This window comes from Caloenas nicobarica, chromosome 1 (assembly GCF_036013445.1).
Source record: "Caloenas nicobarica isolate bCalNic1 chromosome 1, bCalNic1.hap1, whole genome shotgun sequence".
NCBI classification, from domain to species: Eukaryota; Metazoa; Chordata; class Aves; order Columbiformes; family Columbidae; genus Caloenas; species Caloenas nicobarica.
The window spans coordinates 193,808,161-193,814,264 of NC_088245.1; the positions used below are offsets into that span (position 1 = coordinate 193,808,161).

The following is a 6,104-nucleotide window of genomic DNA, read 5'->3' on the forward strand; positions in this document are numbered from 1 at the left end:
TCATAATCTACCAGCAAACAGAAGGCTGACAGAGGACTTGAGAATCACCACATGTATAGATGCTAGTGCAAGTGCATGTTCAGATACCAAAAACCTGCCCCGAAACACGTTAATGCGTAGTTGGAACAGCCAAACAAACCTTAACTATGCTTTTAGACCAGCACGGGAGGAAATATAACCTCTGCATAAGCCTCCAGAAAGTTGGTTTCATTTAAACTTAATGGTGATGTGTATTTTTCATCAGTGTAAACTTATCTGTGCTTACTGCTGTGTAAGCAAACAATGCTTGATAGTGTTTTACCACAATAAACTATTCTATAGTTTCTGTATTGGGCAGATTTCCACAACAGGGATGCACAATAAAAGCTCATGCCAAAGAAACAGTGAAATAGAGTTTTGATTTATGGAACTAGAGAGAAAACAAGCCAGGCTGTAACTCCATGCACAACATTTCAAAGTCCCATTTTTTTCTTGTCCTGAAGAAAAATACATTTAAGTCAACCTAAAATTCTGGTTTTGACAGATTAATGGAAGTTACAACTGTCTCAGCATAGGCTACTTCTATTTATATCAATTATGATGACTGTAAAATATTAACTCGAAACAGATTCAAATTACCACTGGTATCTATACATACTTTATCTATGTCACCAGCGGTTAAAAGTTGCATTATATTCTGAAGACTATTATAAAACCTAAGTATATACAGAATGCAAGATTAATTCAAAAACTAAAGCAAAAATATCTGCATGCCAGCCATGTCCAAGCCACGTATTTTAGTTATGCTATTATGTTCACTAATGCTTAACCAATTCCCAAACTCAGCACTCAATAGTCTGTGTCAGCTCTTTCCAGTCCTTCTTACCAAAACACTCTTGCAAGGAGGTTTGCAGTTACTAATGTTTAGAATAAAACCTACACATTAGGTATAATCCCTTTGAAAGTATACAAATAACAGGGAAATATTTTGCTGTATTGGTTTTGGTTTAGACTGACAACTGGATTTAAAAAACACACAAACATCAATCAAGTTCAACCCGAATAATGCTCGATTTTTCTCCTTCCAAGATGTATTTTTAAAATACAAAATGTGATTAACTGAGTTCAAGCATGACTTCTCAAGTGGCATGAGTATAATGAGTATTAAATATATAATATTAAATAAATTGGGCATAAAGATGTTCTACGCTTAATAGAAACACACGTTGTCCCTTATCACTGTATTTGGCTACCAAATCACTCTAAGAATATAGAGATGATATTTGTAACTAACAGGGAAGGAGCTCCAAGAATCTTGAAAAGCTGAACAGAGATCCACCATAAAAAAAATCCCAAACACATCCAGTGATCAATTCTAGATCCAGAAAACATCGTTAGTTTAACGGCAGAACATTTTAGTATGTGAAAGAAAAAACTAATTTGCAGTTCTGTTGAAATTCAGAACACCTATAAATCCCTAACACAAATAAATTTGGATTTGTTTAATTAAATACCACACAAACAAGCAAATCCAACAAATGCTTATGATATTAACAAGCATTCAACAAAAATTCTCCAGCTATCTCACTTGCCAAAAATAAAGGAATCAAACAAGCTAAGCTCCTAGTTCACAGCCTACATGAGCAAAAAGACTTTCATTTTGATCTCCAGATGTTTCTACACACAAATGTCTTAATTTTTTTCCCCAATGTCTTGTTTCCCCTTTTGGCAGATGAAAAACAAATTACATCTATCAGCAGCTGAAGGTATTTCAGCTATCCAAGTTTTCAAAAGAGGGGTGAAAAACAACAGTGCTTTTCCAGTTAAAAACACACCCCAGTGCAACACTTTAACAGCTTTTACAACAGGTTGGCTTCTGAACAGTTAGATCTAAAGAATGGTAAGTGTGAAGGAGAACGCTCACAGGTTAAAGTTGAACAAGTAAATCTGGTGGAACTTCAGGTTATTTTCATTATTACTTCTAAAGGCAGGCTAAGTTCTCAGGAACACAAGTAGCAGTTCTGCTACAGAGCTAAGGCTCAAGATTCCTCCATTTAATTCTTAGTAGAGTCACTGTTTTTCTTACATTACGGGTATTCAGTATATGAGTCTTCCATACAGAGAAGTTAATACTCTCTACCTTTTTCTCTGTTCTTTTAAGAGAATAAGCAGTTACAATCTGTGACCCACAGAATTCCTCGTACAAGGAAGCTTCTGAAGGCAATGTACAGTTCTATGTAACACTGGAAGACCTGCATTTGTAATCTGAGCCTATTAATGATTTTTGTATACCGAACAGCTTTAAGATTGGAGAACTAAGAAATGAGCCTGATGAGAACAACTTGTCCCCATCAGTACTGTAAATTAATATCTTTCTGCTATTGAGGTAATTCACAAAACTTAGTATCATAACCCACGGGACACACGTAGCCTGGCTAGTAACTTATGCTAGTAGTACAATTCACCCAAGGCACAGCCTGTAGCTCAATATCCCATGCAAGCAAACACGAAGTAAAAAGAAGTCACAGTAACGACCACAAGAAGTCAAAAAATTTTAATCAAAGCCCCACATGAATGAGGAAGATAACACTACCTCGTATTTGAATTTAAAAGGCAAAAAAGTGCTGTATCATACAACCTATATCAGATCCAAGCACAGTTACAAGACCATATCAAGTACACACCAACTAAAGACAGACTCGTAAGAGCGGGCTGCAATTATTATAACTGCAACAACATTTCTTGCTCATTTGTCACTAAAAGCAGGCAAGAGCGCTCTGGAAGACCATGCTATGGGAGGGCTCGAAAGAACAAAGACTTAACTGCATATATTTATCTTTTTACATCACGAGTCCACCATGAAGTTCTCTCAAGGCTCTTTCCCACTCCAGTTACTACAAATTACACCAAGATGTAACCGTTCATGCAGGAAGTTTAATCAAAAAGGGAAGACATGCAAAAGCATGAAAGCTAATTCACTGTCCAGGTGACACTGATGCAGTGACTTAAACACTCAGCTACCATCAGCTCTTCTGGAATTCTTCAAAGTATCTGCTCTAGTTTGGTTTGGTTTTTAGAAATCCTGTCCTGCTAATCACTGTATATAAGAAACTTCAAAATAATATTTCTCTCATCTGTCACAATGTGGCTTTTCTTCCTCTTTCCCCCATAAAGGACTATTGCCTGCAGACACCATTATTCTTGTTTCAGAGAGATATATGGCACATAGCTTCTCACTGAAGAATAAAGTAAATAAACCTGAGCTAAAGTAGTCACACCAAGGAGCAGCTAGTCTCCAAGAAGTTTATATTACTACTCCTAAAATCATAATCCTTTGAGACATGTTGTGCAGACAAGGCATATACTGAAAAATAAAGCTGGTCTATGCTGCTATTAACTATGAAACGTCATGTGTGTTGTACCATATAAATCAAAAGATGAAGCCTCAATAACTTACCCCGCTATGAAAGACCCTTTATTTCAAGCACAAACAATCCTATTTCTGACATATATAGTCATCTTTTATTACTTCTATGGACAAACGGGAAGATTAGCAAAGACGGTACAATTTCAGTAACATTGTGTATAATCAAGACTATTTCAGTATCTGGTTTTTATTTTTTTCTTTATTTGAAGAAAATAGCCCTGGAAAAGACAAATGACTGGTTCAGTTATATATTATTTCAGGTACAACAAAACCTTGGTGTTCACCACCTAATAACTACATTCACACTGCCACTAGCAATACAAACACAAAACTAATCCTCCAGCAAACAATAAGAAAAGTTTGCTTTGCACAACTCATCCCCAAAATTCAGCTGGAAATAAATGGAGCTTCCACAGTGCTCAAGAGGAACATGGTCTGGTCCTGGTCTCAAATGAAGAGCTGCAAATAAGACATCCTTCTTACAGGACTTACTGAAAGCCGCTTTCTTTCCGAGTAAGAATGACCCAGGGCCTTTATTTCAGTGCAGGCAGCTAACTCTCCTTGCACCTTAGTGTACCTTCTTCTGATGAGAACTTAAAGGCAAAAGTAAGCTGTAACTGAACACTCAACAAAGCGCAGTTCCACAGCTCAAATATGGGATTTTATCTTGAATCTTTTAAGTTTGCAAGCATTGTAACTTTAACAGGTTTCTAACCTGGGTATTAGTCTACATGATTATTCCATATCATATCACCCTCACTATATTAAAGACCACACAACTTGGCATCTGAGCCACAGATGGCTGTAGCTTGGGAGAGTGTGCTGGAGAACTTCCCTTCTTCAAGCACACGCTATTAGCTACTACGAAAAATACTGTACCAGGCAATTTCAAAACAACAGTCTCTCTCATGTAAATGAATACTTTTTGATTCCCTAATTAAAGCTTTGAAAAGAAGAAGAAAAAAAAAAAAAAAGGCCAGCCTTGCATGATACACAAGGCAAAACAACCTCCTTTTTCACCCTCAGATTTCAAGTCTCTTGAAGTTCCTGGCTGCTTTCATAATTTGCCCTCATCTTTTTCCAAAAGGAATACTTTCCCCTCATTCCCTGTAGTTCACAAAAGCAGCACAAAGAACCACAGCTAGACAGCTTTTTCCTATTCCTGCACAAACAGGGCACAAACTAAACCATTTGTGTTTTGAAGTATTTTCTATCAAGGAATCTCACAACTGCATCGAATAACCTGTCACTCAAGTACTGGCCCCACTTCACAGACTGTTGCTCAGTCTAAAATCATCAGTCCTTCTCTTGTTAAGTTACCTGCAGGCATTACTGAACTGTATCAGAAGCAAGACAAAAAAGAATAAGTATTTCTTAACCGCTTTTCCGACAGTGTTAGACATGCAGCAGTTGCAATAAATCCCTGTCTCCACACGCCTGCACTCACTCAGATTCCCGGCTTCTTCTCAGCGACACATTCACTTCAGAAATATGTGGAGGAAAAAAACAATCTGCAAAAACCACGAGTAGTATTAAAAAAAAAAAAAAAGGCGGGGTGGGGGGAGGTTAAAAGTTCCTGAGCTGTCAAGGACTCCCAGCACCCTTCAAAGCCAAAGACGATTATGTTTAATACTTAAAGACCGCTGGGCATCAGAAGAGACGTGCCGGTGTCACGCCGCGGTGCAGGTGCGGGAAACTCGAGCGGGGCAGAGGCCTCGGAGCGGGCGCTTCTCGGGGCTGGGCACCGTGTTCCCCGCACCCGGTCGGCGCGGTCGCTGCGGGAACGCGGCGCCCAGCCCCGAGCACCGCAAGTTCCAGGGCCTGTTCCCCGACCCCACGCCGCGGGAGCTTCGCAACCCGCACTCGAGCCCATAAGGGGGCAGGGGAACGCGCCCCGCCGCGCTGGGGCCGGCGAGGGGCCGAGGCCGGCAGAAGGGCTCGAAACAAAGCGTCCCTTTCCCGGCTGAGGCGGGAGGGCCCCGGGACGGGCAGCGCAGCCCGACCGGAGAAGCCCCGAGTGACCCTCCGCTGCCCTCATCGCGGCTGTGGGGAGAAACGCGCCGCGGCCGTGCTGAGGGGGCTCCCACAGGGGGATCACCCCCGCGGGCGGACAGCGGGAGACCGCTAAAAAGCGGCTGGTCCCCCTCAGAGCCCCTCCCGGCAGCCGCCGGGCTCTCGGGGGAGGGAACGGACCCCCTGAGCGTCGCCGCCGACCCCCCGCTGCCGCGGCTGAGAGAGGCGGGAGCGCGGCCCCGCACCCACCTGGCACCGCGCTCCGTCCCATCCCGCGTCGCCGCCGCCCGGCCGCCGCAGCCACCGCCGACCGCCTTCGCGGGCTAAGCCTCCGCGCCCCGCCGCCCTGCCGCCCCGCCCCTTCAGCCTCTAGCCCCGCCCCCTCACCGCCCTTTTAGCCCGTGCCAGGAGGGGCGGGGAAAGGCCCGCCAATGGGAGCCAGCGCTTCACCGCACACATTGCTGATCGGCGTGAAAAGCACCCAATAAAAATGCCAAGAGGACGGGGCGGGTTGTCAATCAGTGGCCACTACCTGGGGTTCGCAAGAGGCCGGGCGCAGGGTTGTTTCTCGCTGACCAGTGCGGCGGCTCCTTTTTCTCCCTCCCCGCCGCGCTCTGGCCAGAGAAGGGTCCGGGATGTGGGGGCTGCCTTGGGGCTGCCGTCGCTGGGCTGTCTGCCCCCAAGA

The 6,104-nt window shown here is 43.5% G+C and overlaps 1 protein-coding gene across 3 annotated transcripts in view; it reads right to left on the reverse strand.

The window, feature by feature from the left end:
* Window positions 1-5,749, reverse strand: part of WASF3 (WASP family member 3) — a 67,016-nt gene extending 61,267 nt beyond the window's left edge. For 2 of the 3 annotated variants that reach the window (XM_065637150.1, XM_065637172.1), the window contains exon 1: window positions 5,669-5,740. The gene's annotated coding sequence lies outside the window, so the exon portion shown is untranslated. Of the gene's footprint in view, window positions 1-5,668 lie in introns of all 3 variants that reach the window. The other variant, XM_065637161.1, reaches the window with a different exon arrangement.
* Between the last annotated feature and the right edge of the window lie 355 nt (window positions 5,750-6,104).